A 16,706-nucleotide genomic window follows, 5' to 3' on the forward strand; every position below is an offset into this window, starting at 1 on the left:
TTGCCTTTTAAGAATTGACTTTCGAATAATCCCGAAAAATTTAAATGTCTCTATCCTCCAAACCCTTGGACATACATTGACAAGACTCTGACATGAAGTTGACATATGCGTTCCCTCAAAGTGACATAAGGTTTGTCTCTCAGATGCTTACAGATCGGGAGATATTTGCCTTTTAAAAATTGACTTTCGAATAATCTCGAAAAATTCAAATGTCTCTATCGTCCAAACCCTTGGACATACATTGACGAGATTCTGACATCAAGTTGACATATACGTTCCCTCAAAGTAATATAAGGGTCGTCTCTCAGATTAATACAGATCGGGAGATATTTGCCTTTTCAAAAATTGACTTTCGAATAATCTCGAAAAAATAAAATGTCTCTATCCTCCAAACCCTTGGACATACATTGACGTGACTCTGACAAGACGTTTACTTATACGTTCCCTCAAAGTGACATAAGTTTTGCCTCTCAGATTCCTACAGATCGGGAGATATTTGCCATTAAAAATTGACTTTCGAATAATCTCTAAAAATTTAAATGTCTCTATCCTCCAAACCCTTGGACATACATTGAAGAGACTCAGACAGGAATTTGACATATATGTTCCCTCAAAGTGACATAAGTTTTGTCTCTCAGATTCCTACAGATTGGGATATATTTGCTTTTTAAAAATTGACTTTCGAATAATGTCGAGAAATTAAAATGTCTCTATCCTCCAAACCCTTGGACATACATTGACAAGACTCTGACATGAAGTTGACATATGTGTTCCCTCAAAGTGGAACAAGGTTTGCCTCTATGATGCCTACAGATCGGGAGATATTTGCCTTTTAAAAATTGACTTTCGAATAATCTCGTAAAATTTATATGTCTCTATCCTCCAAACCCTTCGACATACATTGACGTGACTCTGACAGGAATTTGACATATATGTTCCCTCAAAGTGACATAAGTTTTGTCTCTCAGATTAATACAGATCGGGAGATATTTGCCTTTTCAAAAATTTACTTTCGAATAATTTTGAAAAATTAAAATGTCTCTATCCTGCAAACCCTTGGACATACATTGACGTGACTCTGACAAGAAGTTTACTTATACGTTCCCTCAAAGTGACATAAGTTTTGCCTGTCAGATTCCTACAGATCGGGAGATATTTGCCTTTAAAAATTGACTTTCGAATAATCTCTAAAAATTTAAATGTCTCTATCCTCCAAACCCTTGGACATACATTGAAGAGACTCAGACAGGAATTTGACATATATGTTCCCTCAAAGTGACATAAGTTTTGTTTCTTAGATTCCTATTGATCGGGAGATATTTGTCTTTTCAAAAATTGACTTTCGAATAATCTCTAAAAATTTAAATGTCTCTATCCTCCAAACCCTTGGACATACATTGACGTGACTCTGATACCAAGTTGACATAAGCGTTCCCTCAATGTGACATAAGGTTTGTCTCTCAGATTCCTACAGATCGGGAGATATTTGCCTTTTAAAAATTGACTTTCGAATAATCTCTAAGAATTTAAATGTCTCTATCCTCCAAACCCTTGGACATACATTGACGTGACTCTGACAGGAAGTTGACATATATGTTCCCTCAAAGTGACATTAGTTTTGCCTCTCAGATTCCTACAGATCGGGAGATATTTGCCTTTAAATAATTCACTTTCGCATAATCTCTATAAATTTAAATGTCTCTATCCTCCAAACCCTTGGACATACATTGACGACACTCTGACATGAAGTTGACATATGCGTTACCACAAAGTGACATAAGGTTTGTCTCTCAGATGCATACAGATCGGGAGATATTTGCCTTTTAAAAATTGACTTTCAAATAATCTCGAAAAATTTAAATGTCTCTATCGTCCAAACCCTTGGACATACATTGACGAGACTCTGACATGAAGATGACAAATGCGTTCCCTCAAAGTGACATAAGGTTTGTCTCTTAGTTGCCTACAGATCGGGAGATATTTGCCTTTTCAAAAATTGACTTTCGAATAATCTCGAAAAATTAAAATGTCTCTATCGTCCAAACCCTTGGACATAGATTGACGAGATACTGACATGAAGTTGGCATATACGTTGCCACTAAGTGGCATAAGTTTTGTCTCTCAGATTCCTACAGATCGGGAGATATTTGCCTTTTAAAAATTGACTTTCGAATATTCTTTAAAAATTTAAATGTCTCTATCCTCCAAACCCTTGGACATACATTGACGTGATTCTGACAGGAAGTTGACATATACGTTCCCTCAATGTGACATAAGGTTTGTCTCTCAGATTCCTACAGATCGGGAGATATTTGCCTTTTAAAAATTGACTTTCGAATAATCTCTAAAAATTTAAATGTCTCTATCCTCCAAACCCTTCGACATACATTGACGTGAGTAAGACATGAAGTTGACATATACGTTCCCTCAAAGTAACATACGTTTTGTCTCTCAGATTAATACAGATCGGGAGATATTTGCCTTTTCAAATATTGACTTTCGAATAATCTCGAAAAATTAAAATGTCTCTATCGTCCAAACCCTTGGACATACATTGACGAGATTCTGACATGAAGTTGACATGTACGTTCCCTCAAAGTGACATAAGTTTTGTCTCTCACATTCCTACAGATCGGGAGATATTTGCCTTTTAATAATTGACTTTCGAATAATCTCGTAAAGTTAAAATGTCTCTATCCTCCAAACCCTTGGACATACATTGACGTGACTCTGACAGGACGTTTACATATACGTTCCCTCAAAGTGACATAAGTTTTGTCTCTCAGATTCCTACAGATCGGGAGATATTTGCCTTTTAAAAATTGACTTTCGAATAATCTCTAAAAATTTAAATGTCTCTATCGCAAAAACCCTTGGGCATACATTGACGAGATTCTGACATGAAGTTGACATATACATTTCCTCAAAGTGACATAAGTTTTGTCTCTCAGATTCCTACAGATCGGGAGATATTTGCCTTTTAAAAATTGACTTTCGAATAATCTCGTAAAATTAAAATGTCTCTATCTTCCAAACCCTTGGACATACATTGACGTGACTCTGACAGGACGTTTACATATACGTTCCCTCAAAGTGACATAAGTTTTGTCTCTCAGATTCCTACAGATCGGGAGATATTTGAATATTAAAAATTGACTTTCGAATAATCTCTAAAAATTTAAATGTCTCTATCGTCCAAACCATTGGGCATACATTGACGAGATTCTGACATGAAGTTGACATATACGTTTCCTCAAAGTGACATAAGGTGTGTCTCTCAGATGCCTACAGATCGGGAGATATTTGCCTTTAAAAATTGACTTTCAAATAATCTCGAAAAATTAAAATGTCTCTATCGTCCAAACCCTTGGACATACATTGACGAGATTGTGACATGAAGTTAACATATACGTTCCCTCAAAGTGACATAAGTTTTGTTTCTCACATTCCTACAGATCGGGAGATATTTGCCTTTTAATAGTTGACTTTCGAATAATCTCGAAAAATTTAAATGTCTCTATCCTCCAAACCCTTGGACATACATTGACGAGACTCTGACATGAAGTTGACATATGCGTTCCCTCAAAGTGACATATGGTTTGTCTCTCAGATGCCTACAGATCGGGAGATATTTGCCTTTTAAAAATTGACTTTCGAATAATATCGAAAAATTAAAATGTCTCTATCGTCCAAACCCTTTGACATACATTGACGAGATTCTGACATGAAGTTGACATATACGTTCCATCTAAGTGACATAAATTTTGTCTCTCAGATTCATACAGATCGGGAGATATTTGCCTTTTAAAAATTGAGTTTCGAATAATCTCTAAAAATTTAAATGTCTGTATCCTCCAAACTCTTCTACATACATTGACGTGACTCTGACAGGAAGTTCACATATACGTTCTCTCAAAGTGACATAAGTTTTGTCTCTCAGATTCCTACAGATCGGGTGATATTTGCCTATTAAAAATTGACTTTCGAATAATCTCTAAAAATTTAAATATCTCTATCCTCCAAACCCTTGGACATTCATTGACGTGACTCTGACAGGAAGTTGACATATACGTTCCCTCAAAGAGACATAAGTTTTGTCTCTCAGATTCCTACAGATCGGGTGATATTTGCCTATTAAAAATTGACTTTCGAATAATCTCTAAAAATTTAAATATCTCTATCCTCCAAACCCTTGGACATACATTGACGTGACTCTGACATGAAGTTGACATATACGTTCCCTCAAAGTGACATAAGTTTTGAATCTCAGATTCCTACAGATCGGGAGATATTTGCCTTTTAAAAATTGACTTTCGAATAATCTCTAAAAATTTAAATGTCTCTATCCTCCAAACCCTTCGACATACATTGACGTGAGTATGACATGAAGTTGACATATGCGTTCCCTCAATGTGACATAAGGTTTGTCCCTCAGATGCTTACAGATCGGGAGATATTTGCCTTTTAAAAATAGACTCTCGAATAATCTCGAAAAATTAAAATGTCTCTATCGTCCAAACCCTAAGACATACATTGACGAGATTCTGACATGACGTTGACATATACGTTCCCTCAAAGTGACATAAGTTTTGTCTCTTAGATTCCTATTGATCGGGAGATATTTGCCTTTTCAAAAATTGACTTTCGAATAATCTCTAAAAATTTAAACGTCTCTATCCTCCAAACCCTTGGACATACATTGACGTGACTCTGACACCAAGTTGACATAAGCGATCCCTCAATGTGACATAAGGTTTGTCTCTCAGATGCCTACAGATCGGGAGATATTTGCCTTTTAATAATTGACTTTCGAATAATCTCGAAGAATTAAAATGTCTCTATCGTCCAAACCCTTGGACATACATTGACGAGATTCTGACATGAAGTTGACATATACGTTCCCTCAAAGTGACATAAGTGTTGTCTCTCAGATTCCTACAGATCGGGAGATATTTGCCTTTTAATAATTCACTTTCGAATAATCTCGAAAAATTTAAATGTCTCTATCCTCCAAACCCTTGGACATACATTGACGAGACTCTAACATGAAGTTGACATATGCGTTCCCTCAAAGTGAAATAAGGTTTGTCTCTCAGATGCCTACAGATCGGGAGATATTTGCCTTTTAAAAATTGACTTTCGAATAATTTCGAAAAATTAAAATGTCTCTATCGTCCAAACCCTTGGGCATACATTGACGAGATTCTGACATGAAGTTGACATATACGTTCCCTCTAAGTGACATAAGTTTTGTCTCTCAGATTCCTACAGATCGGGAGATATTTGCCTTTTAAAAATTGACTTTCGAATAATCTCTAGAAATTAAAATGTCTCTATCGTCCAAACCCTTGGACATACATTGACGTGACTCTGACAGGAAATTGACATATACGTTCCCTCAAAGTGACATAAGTTTTGACTCTCAGATTCCTACAGATCGGGAGATATTTGCCTTTTAAAAATTGACTTTCGAATAATCTCTAAGAATTCAAATGTCTCTATCCTCCAAACCCTTCGACATACATTGACGTATCTCTGACAGGAAGTTGACATATACGTTCCCTCAAAGTGACATAAGTTTTGTCTCTCAGATGCCTACAGATCGGGAGATATTTGCCTTTTAATAATTGACTTTCGAATAATCTCGAAAAATTAAAATGTCTCTATCGTCCAAACCCTTGGACATACATTGACGAGATTCTTACATGAAGTTGACATATACGTTCCCTCAAAGTGACAGAAGTTTTGTCTCTCAGATTAATACAGATCGGGAGATATTTGCCTTTTAAAAATTGACTTTCGAATAATCTCGAAAAATTAAAATGTCTCTATCCTCCAAACCCTTGGACATACTTTGACGTGACTCTGAAAGGACGTTTACATTTACGTTCCCTCAAAGTGACATAAGTTTTGTCTCTCAGATTCCTACAGGTCGGGAGATATTTGCCTTTTAATAATTGACTTTCGAATAATCTCTAAAAATTTAAATGTCTCTATCCTCCAAACCCTTGGACATACATTGACGTGACTCTGACAGGAAGTTGACATATATGTTCCCTCAAAGTGACATTAGTTTTGCCTCAGATTCCTACAGATCGGGAGATATTTGCCTTTTAATAATTCACTTTCGAATAATCTCGAACAATTAAAATGTCTCTATCCTCCAAACCCTTATACATACATTGACGACAGTCTGACATGAAGTTGACATATGCGTTACCAAAAAGTGACATAAGGTTTGTCTCTCAGATGCCTACAGATCGGGAGATATTTGCCTTTTAAAAATTGACTTTCAAATAATCTCGAAAAATTAAAATGTCTCTATCGTCCAAACCCTTGGACATACATTGACGAGACTCTGACATGAAGATGACAAATGCGTTCCCTCAAAGTGACATAAGGTTTGTCTCTTAGTTGCCTACAGATCGGGAGATATTAGACTTTTCAAAAATTGACTTTCGAATAATCTCGAAAAATTAAAATATCTCTATCGTCCAAACCCTTGGACATACATTGACGAGATTCTGACATGAAGTTGACATATACGTTGCCACTAAGTGACATAAGTTTTGTCTCTCAGATTCCTACAGATCGGGAGATATTTGCCTTTTAAAAATTGACTTTCGAATATTCTCTAAAAATTTAAATGTCTCTATCCTCCAAACCCTTGGACATACATTGACGTGACTCTGACAGGAAGTTGACATATACGTTCCCTCAAAGTAACATACGTTTTGTCTCTCAGATTAATACAGATCGGGAGATATTTGCCTTTTAATAATTGACTTTCGAATAATCTCGTAAAGTTAAAATGTCTCTATCCTCCAAACCCTTGGACATACATTGACGTGACTCTGACAGGACGTTTACATATACGTTCCCTCAAAGTGACATAAGTTTTGTCTCTCAGATTCCTACAGATCGGGAGATATTTGTCTTTTAAAAATTGACTTTCGAATAATCTCTAAAAATTTAAATGTTTCTATCGTAAAAACCCTTGGGCATACATTGACGAGATTCTGACATGAAGTTGACATATACGTTCCCTCAAAGTGACATAAGTTTTGTCTCACAGATTCCTACAGATCGGGAGATATTTGCCTTTTAAAAATTGACTTTCGAATAATCTCGTAAAATTAAAATGTCTCTATCCTCCAAACCCTTGGACATACATTGACGTGACTCTGACAGGACGTTTACATATACGTTCCGTCAAAGTGACATAAGTTTTGTCTCTCAGATTCCTACAGATCGGGAGATATTTGAATATTAAAAATTGACTTTCGAATAATCTCTAAAAATTTAAATGTCTCTATCGTCCAAACCATTGGGCATACATTGACGAGATTCTGACATGAAGTTGACATATACGTTCCCTCAAAGTGACATAAGGTTTGTCTCTCAGATGGCTACAGATCGGGAGATATTTGGCTTTAAATATAGACTTTCAAATAATCTCGAAAAATTAAAATGTCTCTATCGTCCAAACCCTTGGACATACATTGACGTAACTATGACATGAAGTTGACATATACGTTCCCTCATAGTGACATAAGTTTTGTCTCTCAGATTAATACAGATCGGGAGATATTTGCCTTTTCAAATATTGACTTTCGAATAATCTCGAAAAATTAAAATGTCTCTATCCTCCAAACCCTTGGACATACATTGACGAGACTCTGACATGAAGTTGACATATGCGTTCCCTCAAAGTGACATAAGGTTTGTCTCTCAGATGCCTACAGATCGGGAGATATTTGCCTTTTAAAAATTGACTTTCGAATAATCTCTATAAATTAAAGATGTCTCTATCCTCCAAACCCTTGGACATACATTGACGTGACTCTGACAGGAAGTTGACATATACGTTCCCTCAAAGTGACATAAGTTTTGTCTCTCAGATTCCTACAGATCGGGAGATATTTGCCTTTTCAAAATTGACTTTCGAATAATCTCTAAAAATTTAAATGTCTCTATCCTCCAAACCCTTCGACATACATTGACGTATCTCTGACAGGAAGTTGACATAGACGTTCCCTCATAGTGACATAAGTTTTGTCTCTCAGATGCCTACAGATCGGGAGATATTTGCCTTTTAAAAATTGACTTACGAATAATCTCGAAAAATTAAAATGTCTCTATCGTCCAAACCCTTGGACATACATTGACGAGATTCTGATATAAAGTTGACATATGCGTTCCTTCAATGTGACAAAAGTTTTGTCTCTCAGATTCCTACAGATCGGGAGATATTTGCCTTTTAAAAATTGACTTTCGAATAATCTCTAAAAATTTAAATGTCTCTATCCTCCAAACTCTTGGACATACATTGACGTGACTCTGACAGGAAGTTGACATATATGTTCCCTCAAAGTGACATTAGTTTTGCCTCTCAGATTCCTACAGATCGGGAGATATTTGCCTTTTAATAATTCACTTTCGAATAATCTCGAACAATTAAAATGTCTCTATCCTCCAAACCCTTATACATACAATGACGACACTCTGACATGAAGTTGACATATGCGTTACCACAAAGTGACATAAGGTTTGTCTCTCAGATGCCTACAGATCGGGAGATATTTGCCTTTTAAAAATTGATTTTCAAATAATCTCGAAAAATTAAAATGTCTCTATCGTCCAAACCCTTGGACATACATTGACGAGACTCTGACATGAAGATGACAAATCCGTTCCCTCAAAGTGACATAAGGTTTGTCTCTTAGTTGCCTACAGATCGGGAGATATTTGCCTTTTCAAAAATTGACTTTCGAATAATCTCGAAAAATTAAAATGTCTCTATCGTCCAAACCCTTGGACATACATTGACGAGATTCTGACATGAAGTTGACATATACGTTGCCACTAAGTGACATAAGTTTTGTCTCTCAGATTCCTACAGATCGGGAGATATTTGCCTCTTAAAAATTGACTTTCGAATATTCTCTAAAAATTTAAATGTCTCTATCCTCCAAACCCTTGGACATACATTGACGTGACTCTGACAGGAAGTTGACATATGCGGTCCCTCAAAGTGACATAAGGTTTGTCTCTCAGATTCCTACAGATCGGGAGATATTTGCCTTTTAAAAATTGACTTTCGAATAATCTCTAAAAATTTAAATGTCTCTATCCTCCAAACCCTTGGACATACATTGACGAGACTCTGACATGAAGTTGACATATGCGTTCCCTCAAAGCGACATAAGGTTTGTCTCTCAGATGCCTACAGATCGGGAGATATTTGCCTTTTAAAAATTGACTTTCAAATAATCTCGAAAAATTAAAATGTCTCTATCGTCCAAACCCTTGGACATACATTGACGACACTCTGACATGAAGTTGACAAATGCGTTCCCTCAAAGTGACATAAGGTTTGTCTCTAAGTTGCCTACAGATCGGGAGATATTTGCCTTTTCAAAAATTGACTTTCGAATAATCTCGAAAAATTAAAATGTCTCTATCGTCCAAACCCTTGGACATACATTGACGAGATTTTGACGTGAAGTTGACATATACGTTGCCTCTAAGTGACATAAGGTTTGTCTCTCAGATTCCTACAGATCGGGAGATATTTGCCTTTTAAAAATTGACTTTCGAATAATCTCTAAAAATTTAAATGTCTCTATCGTCCAAACCCTTGGACATACATTGACGAGATTCTGACATGAAGTTAACATAAACATTCCCTCAAAGTGACATAAGTTTTGTCTCTCACATTCCAACAGATCGGGGGATATTTGCCTTTTAAAAATTGACTTTCCAATAATCTCGTAAAATTAAAATTTCTCTATTCTCCAAACCCTTGGACATACATTGACATGACTCTGACACGACATTTACATATACGTTCCCTCAAAGTGACATAAGATTTGTCTCTCAGATACCTACAGATCGGGAGATATTTGCCTTTTAATAATAGACTTTCGAATAATCTCTAAAAATTTAAATGTCTCTATCGTCCAAACCCTTGGACATACATTGACGAGATTCTGACATGAAGTTAACGTAAACGTTCCCTCAAAGTGACATAAGTTTTGTCTCTCACATTCCAACAGATCGGGAGTTATTTGCCTTTTAAAAATTGACTTTCCAATAATCTCGTAAAATTAAAATTTCTCTATTCTCCAAACCCTTGGACATACATTGACATGACTCTGACAGGACATTTACATGTACGTTCCCTCAAAGTGACATAACATTTGTCTCTCAGATTCCTACAGATCGGGAGATATTTGCCTTTTAATAATTGACTTTCGAATAATCTCGTAAAGTTAAAATGTCTCTATCCTCCAAACCCTTGGACATACATTGACGTGACTCTGACAGGACGTTTACATATACGTTCCCTCAAAGTGACATAAGTTTTGTCTCTCAGATTCCTACAGATCGGGAGATATTTGTCTTTTAAAAATTGACTTTCGAATAATCTCTAAAAATTTAAATGTTTCTATCGTAAAAACCCTTGGGCATACATTGACGAGATTCTGACATGAAGTTGACATATACGTTCCCTCAAAGTGACATAAGTTTTGTCTCACAGATTCCTACAGATCGGGAGATATTTGCCTTTTAAAAATTGACTTTCGAATAATCTCGTAAAATTAAAATGTCTCTATCCTCCAAACCCTTGGACATATATTGACGTGACTCTGACAGGACGTTTACATATACGTTCCGTCAAAGTGACATAAGTTTTGTCTCTCAGATTCCTACAGATCGGGAGATATTTGAATATTAAAAATAGACTTTCGAATAATCTCTAAAAATTTAAATGTCTCTATCGTCCAAACCATTGGGCATACATTGACGAGATTCTGACATGAAGTTGACATATACGTTCCCTCAAAGTGACATAAGGTTTGTCTCTCAGATGGCTACAGATCGGGAGATATTTGGCTTTAAATATTGACTTTCAAATAATCTCGAAAAATTAAAATGTCTCTATCGTCCAAACCCTTGGACATACATTGACGTAACTATGACATGAAGTTGACATATACGTTCCCTCATAGTGACATAAGTTTTGTCTCTCAGATTAATACAGATCGGGAGATATTTGCCTTTTCAAATATTGACTTTCGAATAATCTCGAAAAATTAAAATGTCTCTATCCTCCAAACCCTTGGACATACATTGACGAGACTCTGACATGAAGTTGACATATGCGTTCCCTCAAAGTGACATAAGGTTTGTCTCTCAGATGCCTACAGATCGGGAGATATTTGCCTTTTAAAAATTGACTTTCGAATAATCTTTATAAATTAAAGATGTCTCTATCCTCCAAACCCTTGGACATACATTGACGTGACTCTGACAGGAAGTTGACATATACGTTCCCTCAAAGTGACATAAGTTTTGTCTCTCAGATTCCTACAGATCGGGAGATATTTGCCTTTTAAAAATTGACTTTCGAATAATCTCTAAAAATTTAAATGTCTCTATCCTCCAAACCCTTCGACATACATTGACGTATCTCTGACAGGAAGTTGAAATAGACGTTCCCTCAAAGTGACATAAGTTTTGTCTCTCAGATGCCTACAGATCGGGAGATATTTGCCTTTTAAAAATTGACTTACGAATAATCTCGAAAAATTAAAATGTCTCTATCGTCCAAACCCTTGGACATACATTGACGAGATTCTGATATAAAGTTGACATATGCGTTCCTTCAAAGTGACAAAAGTTTTGTCTCTCAGATTCCTACAGATCGGGAGATATTTGCCTTTTAAAAATTGACTTTCGAATAATCTCTAAAAATTTAAATGTCTCTATCCTCCAAACTCTTGGACATACATTGACGTGACTCTGACAGGAAGTTGACATATATGTTCCCTCAAAGTGACATTAGTTTTGCCTCTCAGATTCCTACAGATCGGGAGATATTTGCCTTTTAATAATTCACTTTCGAATAATCTCGAACAATTAAAATGTCTCTATCCTCCAAACCCTTATACATACAATGACGACACTCTGACATGAAGTTGACATATGCGTTACCACAAAGTGACATAAGGTTTGTCTCTCAGATGCCTACAGATCGGGAGATATTTGCCTTTTAAAAATTGATTTTCAAATAATCTCGAAAAATTAAAATGTCTCAATCGTCCAAACCCTTGGACATACATTGACGAAACTCTGACATGAAGATGACAAATCCGTTCCCTCAAAGTGACATAAGGTTTGTCTCTTAGTTGCCTACAGATCGGGAGATATTTGCCTTTTCAAAAATTGACTTTCGAATAATCTCGAAAAATTAAAATGTCTCTATCGTCCAAACCCTTGGACATACATTGACGAGATTCTGACATGAAGTTGACATATACGTTGCCACTAAGTGACATAAGTTTTGTCTCTCAGATTCCTACAGATCGGGAGATATTTGCCTCTTAAAAATTGACTTTCGAATATTCTCTAAAAATTTAAATGTCTCTATCCTCCAAACCCTTGGACATACATTGACGTGACTCTGACAGGAAGTTGACATATGCGGTCCCTCAAAGTGACATAAGGTTTGTCTCTTAGATGCATACAGATCGGGAGATATTTGCCTTTAAATAATTGACTTTCGAATAATCTCGAAAAATTAAAATGTCTCTATCGTCCAAACCCTTGGACATACATTGACGAGATTCTGACATGAAGTTGACATATACGTTCCCTCTAAGTGACATAAGTTTTGTCTCTCAGATTCCTACAGATCGGGAGATATTTGCCTTTTAAAAATTGACTTTCGAATAATCTCTAAAAATTTAAATGTCTCTATCCTCCAAACCCTTGGACATACATTGACGAGACTCTGACATGAAGTTGACATATGCGTTCCCTCAAAGCGACATAAGGTTTGTCTCTCAGATGCCTACAGATCGGGAGATATTTGCCTTTTAAAAATTGACTTTCAAATAATCTCGAAAAATTAAAATGTCTCTATCGTCCAAACCCTTGGACATACATTGACGACTCTCTGACATGAAGTTGACAAATGCGTTCCCTCAAAGTGACATAAGGTTTGTCTCTAAGTTGCCTACAGATCGGGAGATATTTGCCTTTTCAAAAATTGACTTTCGAATAATCTCGAAAAATTAAAATGTCTCTATCGTCCAAACCCTTGGACATACATTGACGAGATTTTGACGTGAAGTTGACATATACGTTGCCTCTAAGTGACATAAGGTTTGTCTCTCAGATTCCTACAGATCGGGAGATATTTGCCTTTTAAAAATTGACTTTCGAATAATCTCTAAAAATTTAAATGTCTCTATCGTCCAAACCCTTGGACATACATTGACGAGATTCTGACATGAAGTTAACATAAACATTCCCTCAAAGTGACATAAGTTTTGTCTCTCACATTCCAACAGATCGGGGGATATTTGCCTTTTAAAAATTGACTTTCCAATAATCTCGTAAAATTAAAATTTCTCTATTCTCCAAACCCTTGGACATACATTGACATGACTCTGACACGACATTTACATATACGTTCCCTCAAAGTGACATAAGATTTGTCTCTCAGATACCTACAGATCGGGAGATATTTGCCTTTTAAAAATAGACTTTCGAATAATCTCTGAAAATTTAAATGTCTCTATCGTCCAAACCCTTGGACATACATTGACGAGATTCTGACATGAAGTTAACGTAAACGTTCCCTCAAAGTGACATAAGTTTTGTCTCTCACATTCACAGATCGGGAGTTATTTGCCTTTTAAAAATTGACTTTCCAATAATCTCGTAAAATTAAAATTTCTCTATTCTCCAAACCCTTGGACATACATTGACATGACTCTGACAGGACATTTACATGTACGTTCCCTCAAAGTGACATAACATTTGTCTCTCAGATTCCTACAGATCGGGAGATATTTGCCTTTTAATAATTGACTTTCGAATAATCTCGTAAAGTTAAAATGTCTCTATCCTCCAAACCCTTGGACATACATTGACGTGACTCTGACAGGACGTTTACATATACGTTCCCTCAAAGTGACATAAGTTTTGTCTCTCAGATTCCTACAGATCGGGAGATATTTGTCTTTTAAAAATTGACTTTCGAATAATCTCTAAAAATTTAAATGTCTCTATCGTAAAAACCCTTGGGCATACATTGACGAGATTCTGACATGAAGTTGACATATACGTTCCCTCAAAGTGACATAAGTTTTGTCTCTCACATTCCAACAGATCGGGAGTTATTTGCCTTTTAAAAATTGACTTTCCAATAATCTCGTAAAATTAAAATTTCTCTATTCTCCAAACCCTTGGACATACATTGACATGACTCTGACAGGACATTTACATGTACGTTCCCTCAAAGTGACATAAGTTTTGTCTCTCAGATTCCTACAGATCGGGAGATATTTGCCTTTTAATAATTGACTTTCGAATAATCTCGTAAAGTTAAAATGTCTCTATCCTTCAAACCCTTGGACATACATTGACGTGACTCTGACAGGACGTTTACATATACGTTCCCTCAAAGTGACATAAGTTTTGTCACTCAGATTCCTACAGATCGGGAGATATTTGTCTTTTAAAAATTGACTTTCGAATAATCTCTAAAAATTTAAATGTCTCTATCGTAAAAACCCTTGGGCATACATTGACGAGATTCTGACATGAAGTTGACATATACGTTCCCTCAAAGTGACATAAGTTTTGTCTCTCAGATTCCTACAGATCGGGAGATATTTGCCTTTTAAAAATTGACTTTCGAATAATCTCGTAAAATTAAAATGTCTCTATCCTCCAAACCCTTGGACATACATTGACGTGACTCTGACAGGACGTTTACATATACGTTCCCTCAAAGAGACATAAGTTTTGTCTCTCAGATTCCTACAGATCGGGAGATATTTGAATATTAAAAATTGACTTTCGAATAATCTCTAAAAATTTAAATGTCTCTATCGTCCAAACCATTGAGCATACATTGACGAGATTCTGACATGAAGTTGACATATACGTTCCCTCAAAGTGACATAAGGTTTGTCTCTCATATGCCTACAGATCGGGAGATATTTGCCTTTAAATATTGTCTTTCAAATAATCTCGAAAAATTAAAATGTCTCTATCGTCCAAACCCTTGGACATACATTGACGTAACTATGACATGAAGTTGACATATACGTTCCCTAATAGTGACATAAGTTTTGTCTCTCAGATTAATACAGATCGGGAGATATTTGCCTTTTCAAATATTGACTTTCGAATAATCTCGAAAAATTAAAATGTCTCTATCCTCCAAACCCTTGGACATACATTGACGAGACTCTGACATGAAGTTCACATATGCGTTCCCTCAAAGTGACATAAGGTTTGTCTCTCAGATGCCAACAGAACGGGAGATATTTGCCTCTTAAAAATTGACTTTCGAATAAACTCGAAAAATTAAAATGTCTCTATCGTCAAAACCCTTGGACATACATTAACGTGACTCTGACAGGAAGTTGACATATACGTTCCCTCATAGTGACATAAGTTTTGTCTCTCAGACTCCTACAGATCGGGAGATATTTGCTTTTTAAGAATTGACTTTCGAATAATCTCTAAAAATTTAAATATCTCTATCCTCCAAACCCTTCGACATACATTGACGTGACTATGACATGAAGTTGACATATTCGGTCCCTCAAAGTGACATAAGTTTTGTCTCTCAGATTAATACAGATCGGGAGATATTTGCCTTTTCAAAAATTGACTTTCGAATAATCTCGAAAAATTAAAATGTCTCTACCCTCCAAACCCTTGGACATACATTGACGAGACTCTGACATGAAGTTGACATATGCGTTCCCTCAAAGTGACATAAGGTTTGTCGCTCAGATGCCTACAGATCGGGAGATATTTGCCTTTTAAAAATTGACTCTCGAATAATCTCGAAAAATTAAAATGTCTCTATCTCCCAAACCCTTAGACATACATTGACGAGATTCTGACATGACGTTGACATATACGTTCCCTCAAAGTGACATAAGTTTTGTCTCTCAGATTCCTACAGATCGGGCGATATTTGCCTTTTAATAATTGACTTTCGAATAATCTCTAAAAATTTAAATGTCTCTATCCTCCAAACCCTTGGACATACATTGACGTGACTCTGACAGGAAGTTGACATACATGTTCCCTTAAAGTGACATTAGTTTTGTCTCTCAGATTCCTGCAGATCGGGAGATATTTGCCATTTAATAATTCACTTTCGAATAATCTCGAAAAATTAAAATGTGTCTATCCTCCAAACCCTTGGACATACATTGACGAGACTCTGATATGAAGTTGACATATGCGTTCCCTCAAAGTGACATAAGGTTTGTTTCTCAGATGCCTACAGATCGGGAGATATTTGCCTTTTAAGAATTGACTTTCAAATAATCTCGAAAAATTAAAATGTCTCTATCTTCCAAACCCTTGGACATACATTGACGAGACTCTGACATGAAGTTGACATATGCGGTCCCTCAAAGTGACATAAGGTTTGTCTCTTAGATGCATACAGATCGGGAGATATTTGCCTTTAAAAAATTGACTTTCGAATAATCTCGAAAAATTAAAATGTCTCTATCGTCTAAACCCTTGGACATACATTGACGAGATACTGACATGAAGTTGACATATACGTTCCCTCTAAGTGACATAAGTTTTGTCTCTCAGATTCCTACAGATCGGGAGATATTTGCCTTTTAAAAATTGACTTTCGAATAATCTCT

Source organism: Zootermopsis nevadensis, unplaced genomic scaffold (assembly GCF_977971745.1).
Source record: "Zootermopsis nevadensis isolate Lab colony 2312 unplaced genomic scaffold, Znev_1.0 Znev_ptg000007l, whole genome shotgun sequence".
Lineage (NCBI taxonomy): Eukaryota > Metazoa > Arthropoda > Insecta > Blattodea > Termopsidae > Zootermopsis > Zootermopsis nevadensis.